At 39.8% G+C, this 12,179-nt stretch overlaps 1 protein-coding gene across 1 annotated transcript in view; it reads right to left on the reverse strand.

Annotated features, from left to right (window-relative positions):
* The window catches only part of TMEM163 (transmembrane protein 163), a 224,069-nt gene that overhangs the window by 137,701 nt on the left and 74,189 nt on the right, over positions 1 to 12,179 (reverse strand). The window lies entirely within an intron of this gene.

Genomic DNA, 12,179 nt, shown 5'->3' on the forward strand with positions numbered 1-12,179 from the left:
AGATGATATCCAAGGAAATGAAAACAGGAATATTAAAAAGAAATATGTACTCCCATGTTTATTGCCATATTCCCAATAACCAAAATATGGAAACAACCTAATGTCTACCGATGGATTAATGGATAAAGAAGATGTGGTACATTTGTACAATGGAATATTATTCAGCCATGAGAAGGAAATCCTGCCATTTCAGACAACATGGATAGTCTCAGGCTACATGAGATGAGTCAGACAGAGAAAGACAAACATCATTTGATATCACTAATATATGGAATCTAAGAAAGTCAAATTAGGGTGGAAAAAAAAAAAGAGTATTATGTTAGTTACCAGGGATTGGACAATGGGGTGGGGGGGAATTGAAGACATGCTGTTTAAGGACACAAACTTGCAACCAGTAGATAAGCAAGTCCTGGTGGTGGAAGGCACAGCAGAATGATTATAGGCAATGATACTGTGTTATAGACTTCAAAGTTGCTAAGAGACTAGATCATAATTATTCTCACAACAAAAAAAAATAATAGCAATATGATGTGATAAAGATGCTAACGTTATGACAGTAATCACATCGCAATATCTATATATATATATAAATCAAATCAGTTTTTGATACACAAAGATGTCAATTCTATTTCCCACACACTAATATATATCAATTATATATCAATTTTCTTTTAAAGGGGTAAACGACCAATTCTTGCTACAACAGGAAACTCAAAAACATCATGGTAGATGAAAGAAGCAAAACAAGAAACATTCATATTGCATGGTTCCATTTATATGAAATTTCCAGGAAAGGAAACACTAAAGAGACAGCAGATCTGTGATGATTTGGGGCTGAGAGCAGCCACTGAATGCAAATGAGCACAAGAGAACATTCTCCCGTGATGAAATGGTTTAGAACTGGGTCATGGCTATGTAACTTTATAAATTTTACAACTGATAAATTTTATATGTAAATTATACTTCAATAAAAATCATAGTTTGGGCGGTATAACAAATATGTTTGTTTTCTGTCCCTGCACTGTCTCGGTCACTGCCACAGCACAGAATCAATGGTTTCACTTCCTTACAGGGAAGATGCTAATTGCTGTGATGAAAAATGCCAAGGAGATCATTTTGCTAAACTACAGCAAAGGCTATGTCTTTGCATCACCAACACATGCAAAACTGAGTGGTATTAAAGCGTTTGGCTTCAGAGAGGGAAAGGAGCCAAGACCGTATAGTCTGCTCTCCTTACTGGGGCAAATGATAGTGGTTTCTGCTTATCCCACCAAATCAGAAGCAAATTCCCAGCAAAAAGTACTATGAGAAGAAAACTACAAATGCAGCACAGACACACACACATTTCAATTACAATATACTTTGACTTTCATTCTATTAAATCGTTTTCTCAAGTCCCAAGAAACTATCAGCCTACTTGCTGAATGAGGCACTGGTTGCATGGAAGCACAGGGAAGGCCCTTGTTTTAATATTAAACAAAGCTTCTTTGCCCACCACAAGAAGAAAGTACAAAGAACGAAGGCAGAACCAGAGCGGTGGTATCTAAAACACACAAATGAGCAAGAAACGTTCTCGAAATTCTGACCCCAGTGCCACCAAGTTCCTAAGAAGGAGTTTCAGGGAACTGCTCCAATACTTCTGTCCCATCCTGTTGTCTATCTCTCTCTCTTCTGAAGATTTCTGATGGTGGTGCAAAAAGAAAGTATAATGGAAGAGAAACTTCATGTTCTGATCGACACTGGCTTTGTGTGTTTCTTCCTCCGTAACAAGGCAGACCACAGACAAATTCTGCTGAAAGCCACTCGAATAAGTCTACATTCCCAATACTATACCTAAATTCATCTTATGACTTCCATTTACACTTTGTCAAGTGCATTTATACCTAATCCAACTAAGATCTCTACAACGTTAGACAAGGACAGGACTAGAAACTTTACAACATCCAAACTCCCACATTTTATTAAAAGGGACATAGGCACATAGGGTCAAGAGAGGGGAACCAAGTTTTATGAGGTTCTGTTAGTAACAGGCCTAGAGCAAGAATTCTGGCCTTCTGACTCTGAGTGCAGTACTCTTTCCATAATTCCATGTTCCACTCTTACAGCACAAAAGAGAAAACCACCCAAGACTGAAGATAACTGACAATAACTGAACTGCTTGCTCTTACCACTGAACATATACAAACATTTGGCTCCACAATTAGAGTTTCTTAATCAACATCAAGACATCCAAGTAAGGAAATCACTGAATGAAAACAGTAGACAAGCCTTGGTCTATATATTATTTCATGACTGCTCAGAAACAAGAATCCCCAGGTACCACTATCTACTTCTTCTATAACATAAAGGTACATCTTGAAAGAAATCCCTGTATTCTACTGACACTAAGAGTGCTGAAGACCACAATCAAGTAATCGAGTTACATGGAAAGAAGCATCAAGTGTACATAGAAGTTTTTCTACTTTCCTTAGGGGAAAAAAAAAATGTGGGACACCGGTGGCTCAGTGGTTGAGCATCTGCCTTTGGCCTTGGGCATGATCCTGGGGTCCAGGATCAAGTCCTGCATCGGGCCCCTTGCAGGGAGCCTGCTTCTCCCTCTGCCTATGTCTCTGCCTCTGTGTGTGTGTGTGTGTGTGTATGTGTGTCTCATGAATAAATAAATAAAATCTTTCAAAAAAGAAAAATAGTGTACTGCTCTATTTAAAGAAATCAATATACATTCATTGCCAAGAGTAGACTAAAGAAACCGCTTTAGACAAGAAAATAGAAATCACCCCTAACTCACCCTCCAACAATCAGTCACCAACCTTTTTTCTGCCTAGAACAATAGAGTCACTACTTAATGGAACCATGCTGTATACATGTATTTTCCTTCAGTGGAGGGTGCGGTGGGCTTGTGATCACATGTCACATGCAGTTCCCAGAGTCATGGAACACTATGGGGGAATGAACATTGGGGGAAATCAAGAAATTGGAGGCAGGAATACCCGCAGAGTGATTTGGACTTTTCCTTTATGTGAGATGTGGCCTTGCTGAGACAAACTTTACCTCAAAAACCAATTAGGTCCTCAATGGTTGAAAATACTGACTATTGAGAAAAAGATCATTTCATATGTCATTCCTGAATAGAGACAGGAAAGGGACAAAATTAAGCCTAAGCTTCTCTAATCTGGGAAGTTTATACTTTTGGCAGACAAGGTCAACAGCTTATCAGAGAGCCTGTTGCAGGGGGAGCACTTCACCCCATGAATCATCTCACTGTGAGGATAGCCTATCATCTGAGCCCATTTACAGACTGTGAGCTTTTCCCTAGTGTACTGGTTTCCTATTGCTGCTGCAACAAATAACCATAGATTGAATGGCTTGAAACAGCACAGATTTATTATTTCATAATACTAGAGATCAGAAGTTCATCATCAGTCTCGCTGAGCAAAAGTCAAAGGTGCTGGCTGGGCTACATTCCATTTAGAAGCTCTAGGATCTATTTCCTTGCCTTTCCAGCTTCTTGAAGGCTACCTGCATTCCTTGTCTCATGGCCCCACATCACTCTGTCCTCTGGTTCTATCATTAAGTTACCTTCTCTGACCTTGACCCTCTTGCCTCCCTCTTAAGAACTCTGTGATTCCCATGAGACCCACGAGAAAATCCACAATAATCTTTCCATCTCAACATCCTTAACTGAACCACACCCAGTTCTGCAAAGTCCCTTTTGCCACGTAAGTTAACATATTTACAGGTTCTAGGGATGAAGAGATGGCCATCTTTGGGGAGCCAGTATTCTTTCTGCCCACCACACTTAGCATTAAAACATTCTTCAGAAACATGAATTTTAATGCAGGTTTAGTAATTCATCTTACAGGTAAGTCCAATATTCTCTTATTGTTTCCGTTAGGTTGTTTCTAAAAATTTTGCTATCCTCAATAATGCTGAAATGGGCACTGGGAACAGGACCGAATGTTTGTGTCTCCTTAAAATTCATATGCCGAAATCCTAACCTACCATGAGATAGTATTAAGGGGCGGAGCCTTTGGGGATAATTAAGTCTTGAGAGTTTGAATGGAATCAGTGTCCTTATAAGAAGAGATACAAAACCTTGCTCCATCCCTCGGTTCTCTGCCACGTGAAGGTGCAGAGTGAGAAGTTGGCTGTCCACAACCAGAAGAGGGCCCCAACCAGAACCCAACCATCATGGCACCCTGATCTCAGACTTTCAGCTTCCAGAACTGAGAAATCAATTTCTATGGTTGATTTCATCCCTTACAGGTGTATTTTACAAATATCCAGTTCTTCATTTTCTTTTTGTATGCATTTGTTTGCATTTATGGAAGTTTAGGACTAAGTAGTTAAATCCTCATTTAAAAAATTGCTTAATTATCAGGCTTTTCCCTTTGGTATATTTTGTGCTGACTTCCTTTATTGCTGCTAATAAGCCAAAACCAGAATATAATAGGACACTGAATTCCAAGTAGAAAAAATCACATATTTGGGTTTTACTTAATATGAAAACATTCTCATATTAAAATCAGCTAACCATATAAGAACAGAATGACTTATTTTTTTAATTATTTAAATAAGGAATCAGCAAATTATGGCCTGCTACTGATTTTTTATGGCCTATGAATTATGTGAAGGGGAAAAAAGAGGGATACGTGATATATTTACTACCTGGTCTCTTACAGAAAAAGTAACTTATTGGAAATGTCCCACAGTGGAAGGATATGGGGGAGAAATAGAAACCTTTCTTTCAAAGAAATCTGCAACTTCCTCAACACTAACATATTATCTCCTTCTCTTCTAACTGACATGCCACGTCAACTCAAAAAACAGTACATATGACCAGCATACGTCATAAAAAAATGCACAATCCCCCTACTTACAATGAGTTGCAAATTAAATTTACATGATGTCACTCTCAGACTAGAAAAGACTATAAAGGTTTGTAACATATACAACATTGGAGATAATGTGGGGAAATGTGAACCTGACTTTCTTGGGAGTGTGAGAGCAACCTTCTTGATGACAATATTACAGAACTATCAGAGGTTGAATTCTATAGGCTCTTTGACCCAACAATTTTAATTGTATTAATTTAATTTAACCACAAAAGCTCTCACAGAAATACGTAAGACAATGTGTGTGTTCAACTACTTCTTGTAGTATTATTTACAAATAATACTAGCAAGAAAATTCCTAAATGCCTATCTTGTGGAATAGGGTTAACTCAACAGACCTGGATTAGGCCGTGGGCCACACAGTACTGACTTCATCAGTTTATACTAACAATATGACATGTTTTTGTTCTTAAGGGCTGGATGTGCAGAGGCCAGTCGCATGGGCACCACATGACTACATAGTGACTCCCAATAAAAACCCTGGACACCAAGGCTTAGTGACACTTGGCAACACTTAGTGCTGCTTGGCAACACTTGGCATGGGCTGTCACACATCCTTGTTGGGAGACTTAAATGCATCCATGTGACTCCACTGGGAGGTTATCTGGAAGTCTGGTTTCTTCTGACTTCACCCCATGCACCAGGTGACCTTTTCTCTTTATTGATGTTTAATTTGTATCATTTCACTGTAATGAACTGTAACCACAAGTATAACAACTTTTGAGTCCTTCTTAGCAAACCATCAAGGCCAAGGCTTGGCTAATACAAGGCTAAACCATCAACACACACTACAAGAATTTTGATAAGTTGATACAATACAACAACATACAGCCATTAAAAGGAATGAAACAAAGATGTGTTACCACTCATAGGAGATGCCTACAATATTAAATGATCAGTTAATTGCAAAACATGACTAGTATGGCTTTATATTTTTAAAAGTTAAAAGTTTTAAAATTTAAAAAGTTAAAAGTTTTAAAATTTTTTTAAAAAATTTTAAAAGTTAAAAGTTAAAAAGTTAAAAGTTCATGATGTACACCGGGCTTTATGCAAATGTTTTATATGTATTATTACCTCATTTGATCCTAACAATACCATAAGTGCTATTATTAATGTCACTTTAAAGATGAGGAAAAACAGGCACACAGAGGTTAAATAACACATCTGAGGTCACCATCCAGGATTTGAAATCAGGCTGTCTTACATCAGGGTCAGTATTTTTAAAGAATACTCCATGCTGCCTCTCCCCAAAAATATGTGCATATCTTTAGGTATCTTTGTAATATGCCTCAAAAAATATTAATCAATAATAGTTTTTTCTGGGCAGCCCGGGTGGTTCAGTGGTTTAGCGCCGCCTTCAGCCCAGGGCCTGATCCTGGAGACCCGGGATCGAGTTCTGCGTTGGGCTCCCTGCATGGGGCCTGCTTCTCCCTCTGCCTGTGTCTCTGCCTCTCTCTCTCTCTCTGTGCCTCTCATGAATAAATAAATAAAATCTTTTAAAAAAAATTTCATTCATACATTAATCAGAATCCTCAGAATGATTAATTAATTAATCAGAATATCACTCAAGAAACTTATTAATAAACAGAACACCAATTCAGAATTTATGATTCCAAGGGGGCTGGTTCAAAAACGGACAAACTGATGGGTCCTGACAGGGCATTCCACATGGTTGTATAAACTAATAAGAAGAGCTACATCTAACACCTATGATCCACTTTTCTAATTAGAAAATATGCTCAACTCTCTATCAGTATCAGTAGCCACAGGTCCTCTGGGGACACTGTCAGTAGCACTGAATTCCCATTCAGGCAGCACGCATGCTAGTGCCTACTGTGCATCAGGGCTGCTCACAGAGCTTGACTAACACTGCAGGCGTTGGTTACAACTTCTGTCACTTAGGAGCTGTGTGATCTTAGGCAAGTTACCTAACCTCCCTGATCCTCATTTTTTTCATCTGTAAAGTGAGAATCCTAATTATATACACCTTTGGGATTATTCTAAGAATCAAACTAGCACAGGATTAGTTTCTAGAACATAATAGATGCCTGAAAATTGGAGAGTGTCATCACTCCTAATGCCCCTGACACACAACCAGCCTATTTCAAAGTCATAGCTTATTCTCAAAAAGGCAAAAAAAAAAAAAAAAAAAGAGGCTCTAAATAATATTCCTTTTATTTCCAGTATTTCCTAATCAGTGATGTCTTACTATATATATCTGAATGTCCTTTATTAAGCTCCTTATCTCCAATGTAACACTGTGCAGAGAAGAAGAGATGCAGGAAAAGAGGAAAAGCATCGGATACTAGAAAGTGACAGGCACAGGCAAATAACCCAGATATGGGCCCAACCAACAAAGCCACCTCCACATGGACACTTCCATTGTGCTCTTTGAGAGTCAAACGTCGATCCTGGGAGTACCTAAGAAATAGGACATTTCTGTGGGACTGAACAGGGTCCCCTGACAGCCGGGCCCCCTCTCTACACCACCCCCCAGGTTTAGTTAGCTGTCACACGGTCACCATGGCAACCCTCTGTCAGAAGACACACCACCTCCAGTCTGAAGCAGGCAGCCTGTCCTCTTCAGCGCTGTGAATGTCTAGAATGCTTTTCGAGACTAATTTTTTATGTCTGTGCTCCGTGTGGAGATGGGTGAGAGAGGAGGGGTAGTTCTGGCTGTTAATGTGTGGCTCAGCAGATTAAACAAAAACCACTGCAAATACACACAATACGGAGCTAAGACACACTATGCTAATGATAGAAGTAAAACATTTTGACAGCCTCACTCAGCTAAGTGTCAAACACTTGAGAAAAAGAAAAATTGGTTTGAAAAAGAAAAAATCAGTAACCACGTGCAAATAAGAGCTTAAAAGGAATGGATTAAAGGCAACCTAGAGCCTCTTTAAGGCACCGAGAAGGACATCTCAATAAAGAGGAAAAAGCAAACCTGAAAAAAAAAGGTTTTTAACAGATCTTTGATGGGGATGGGCTAGAGATAGATCAAGGCAGGCACTGAGGTTCTGACTTTCACAGGCAGATGATGGGGCAAATATAAATATAGCTTCTTCAGTACTCACAGCTAACAATAAAGAACAAGAAAATGTGTATAAGGTGGGCAGGCCTGTATGCACGTACCTTACAGACAGCATTTAGGACCACACAGCATTTAAGCCTATACCTATATAGCCATCACCACTTACCAGTTTCCACAAAGCTGCCACCCACTCATGGGTAGAAAATTCCAGAAACACAGGAAACCTGCACAGCTGGGTCTTCTTCCTCTCAGAAAACACCTCACCACATACTTAACCAACATAAGAGTAGAAAGGGGCACATGCCCCTCTCCCTAAATCAAAAAGTGCCCCTGTTCTATAGCTGCTCTCCCTGGAACAGCCTCTAAAGGCCTTTTAGCCAGATTGATGCCCCAAAAGAGGGAAGTGAAAATTTTAGTCCTGGCAGGGAAGTCAAACAGCACCATGATGCTATACACAGCAAAAGACAGTTTTAAAGTTTTTCTGGCAACAAAAAGGAATTATAATACAAGACAATCACTTTCAGCCCAGCCAGTGAAACAGAAAAGCAGCAGAAAAACACAGGGCAATTTTTTTTCCCTCATCTTTCTCTCCAAGGCCAACAAAGGAATGAGTTTGCAATCTTTGCATGTGTCTGATGGATGAGGGGCAAGAGCACCGAGCAGCAGACACTCCCAGTGCCTCCCCGCAAGATTGTTCTCCTTTACCCTTGCCATGAGAACTCCAGTCTGATGGGACAGCAATATGCCAGATGAGGCTGCCTGATTCCCAGCCTCCCTTGCAATTAGAGGTGGCCATGCCAACCATAGCCAGCAAGATGCCAGCTGGGCATGCACTGACCTTGCCCCTCTTCCTCCTGACAGGCCCAAGGGCTGTCCTGCCTGGGGGAGAAACAACTATCCTACAAGCAGGACAATGAAATTCCCATACCGCTAAGGCTAGCGAAGCAAAAGCAAGAGGGCCAGGTCCCCTGACAGCACTGTGGACAGCCTTCGAGGGACGGAACTTATCCCAAAACAGTATTCTCCATAAATTAAATTATACTTTCCTCTGTCTGCCCCTGGTAGCATTCCAAAGGTCACCTGTGGACAAGAGGATGGAGTAAGGAACGAAGCAAGAATAAATGGTCTTGTTTTCACAACTTGCTCCAAACACTTACATAGTAAAAGGTAACCCCCCCTCCTTGGTGTCTGCAATTGGCAAGAGGTGCAGACTGGGTCACTGGCATCCTAAAGGAACAAGAACTATCTGAGTCTGCTGCAGGATTTACCTTTGTACACTTAAGCCATCACGTGCTCTCCACAGCAGCTCTCTTGCTTTAGATGGCTCTAGTGTTTTTAACATGACAAACTCTCCAATCTGTAAAGTACTGCTAAACTAGGTACATATGCTGGTCCCAAAGAATGGCTTGGGACCATCCAAGCTACCCAGGCTCCACCCTCATCAGGCTTCACGTACTCCCCCAGATGAAACCTGAAAGTGTGGTTCTTTGGGGATAAAGAGAGGGGAAAAGATTTCCCCTTTTAATTAAAGGAATTAAAGACTTTTAATTCCTCTGGATATTTAAAGCCCATGCACATTCTCTCCACATACACATGGTTTCCATTTCTTTTGAGCTTCCTTCCCATAAATTCTTTCAAATGTCCTAATAATGAGATAGAAGCCTGGAGAATTACTGACCCAATGTGATGAAGGTATATATTATTTTAAATTACACACATTTTAAGCTTCCATAATGATGTTAATTATCCCCATTTGCTTAAACACTAAGAAAATGAAAACAATCTTGCATCTCAGAATACCCCTTGAAAAAGAAATAAGTCTCCTACTAAATTAAATTATAATTAAAATATCAGGTTTATAATACGCATTCAATTAATTAAAATAAGATTTTGAATCACAGTCTGCTCTATCTCAGGACTTCTCAACCTCAACGCTACTGACAGTTTGGACCAGATATTTCTTTGTTGTGAAGGCTGCCCTGTGAATGAGAGTTTAGCATCATCCTGTGGTAAAGACAATATGTCTCCAGACATTGCCAAATATCCTCTGGGGGGGCAAAACCACTCTCTGGTACTGCTGCTCTACTTGAAAAGGGTCATTATTCATATCGACTTTACAGATGATAAAACTGAAGCCCAGAATGGCCAAAAGGGAGGTCTAATGTCATAGAGCTGAATGAGCAGCCAAGACAGGCTACATGTCATTGGACCTACTCCTTCATTCTTTGTGTTCCAACACACTGAACTGGCATGTGTTGTGACTTATGCTGAAAACAACAGTATTTTAACTTAAAATAAATGTTATCAAAAGCATGTTTTATTTGATCTTTTTCTAGTTCCTTTAGGTATAAGTTTAGGTTGAGATTCTTCTTATTTCTTGAGGTAGGCCTGCATTGCTATAGATTTCCCTCTTAGAATAGTTTTTGCTGCATCCTAAAGATTTCGAACCATTATGTTTTCATTTTCATTTATCATCAGGTATTTTTTATTTGCTCTTTGATTTCTTGGTTATTTATTGTTCAGTAGCACATTATTTAGCATCCGTGTATTTGCATTCTTACAAGACTTTTTTGTGATTGATTTCTACTTACATACCATGGTGGTTGGAAAAGATACATGACATGAGTTCAATCTTTTTGAAATTATTGAGACTTGGGGAACCTGGGAGGCTCAGTGCTTGAGCATCTGTCTTCAGCTCAGGTTGTGATCCTGGGGTCCTGCCATCAAGTCTCACCTCAGGCTCCCAGTAGGGAGCCTGCTTCTCCCTCTGCCTATGTCTCTGCCTCTCATGAATAAATAAATAAAATCTTTTTAAAAAATTATTGAGACTTGATTTGTGGCCTAATATGTGATATATTCTTTTATTATTATTATTATTTGAGAGAGAGAGCGCGCACAAACAGGGGGAGTGGCAGGAGGAGTGGAAGGGGGAGGGGAAGAAGCAGGTTCCTTGCTGAGCAGGGAGCCTGATGTGGGGTTCAATCCCAGGACCCTAGAATCATGATCTGAATGGAAGGCAGATTGCTTAACTGGCTGAGCTACCCAGGTGCCCCACTGAGATCTATTCTAAAAACTGTTCCCATGAGTACTTGAAAAAAATGTGTAATCCATTGTTTTTGTATGGAATGTCCTGAATATATGTTAAGTCCATCTACTCTAATGTGTCATTCAAAGCTTATTTCCTTGATTTTCTGTCTGGAGGTGTTAACATCTCCTATTATTAATGTATTACTGTCAGTTTCTTCTTTTATGTCTATTAGTAGTTACTTTATATATTTTACATATTTAAGTGCCTCACATTGGATGCATAGGTATTTATAACTATTATATCCTCTTGTTGGATTGTCCCCTTTATCATTATGTAGTGTCCTCCTTTGTCTCTTGTTATAGTCTTTGTTTCAAAGTCTATTTCGTCCTATGTAAGTATTGCTACTTCAGCTCTCTTTTCACTTCTATTTGCATGGTAAATGTTCTTCCATCCATCATTTTCTTTTTTTTTTTTTAATTTTATTTATTCATGAGACACAGAGAGAGAGAGGCAGAGACATAGGCAGAGGGAGAAGTAGGCTCCTCGGAGCTTGATGTGGGACTTGATCCCAGAATGCTGGGATCACAACCTAAGCACAAGGCAGACACTCAACCACTGAGCCACCCACGTGTTCCCCCCATCCTTCACTTTCAATCTGGTATGATCGGTAACACTGCCCAACCACCCTGCAGTGGCCCCAGACAGACTCTCTAACAGCAGAGGGACCAAACTCTACCCAGTGATCCCACAACAGGCAAAGTGGGCCATTAAACTCAACTGGACTAAAGACAAATATGGCTCAGCCACAACAGCAAGGTACACACAGCCCACGTAGGAGATACCCCTGAAGTACCTGGTTCTCATAAACAGGAGTACTGCACTGTAGGGCACCACAGGACCTCTTCCTTATAAGGCTATTACCATCAAGATCAAGAGAGGTAACTGACTTTCCTAAAATATAGAAACCAACAGAGAATTAGACAAAAGGAGGTGACAGAGGAATATGTCCCAAATGAAAGAAAAGAATAAAATCACAAAGAGCTAAATGAAATAGAGATAAGCAATATGCCTGATAAAGAATTCAAATTAATGGTTATAAGGATACTCACTGGACTTGAGAAAGGAGTAGAGTATCTCAGTGAGACCTTCAACAAAGAGATAGAAAATAGAAAAAGGAACCAGCCAGAGATGAAGAACCCAATAACTGAAATAAAAAATAATAAAA

Source organism: Vulpes vulpes, chromosome 5 (assembly GCF_048418805.1).
Source record: "Vulpes vulpes isolate BD-2025 chromosome 5, VulVul3, whole genome shotgun sequence".
In the NCBI taxonomy this organism is placed as follows: domain Eukaryota; kingdom Metazoa; phylum Chordata; class Mammalia; order Carnivora; family Canidae; genus Vulpes; species Vulpes vulpes.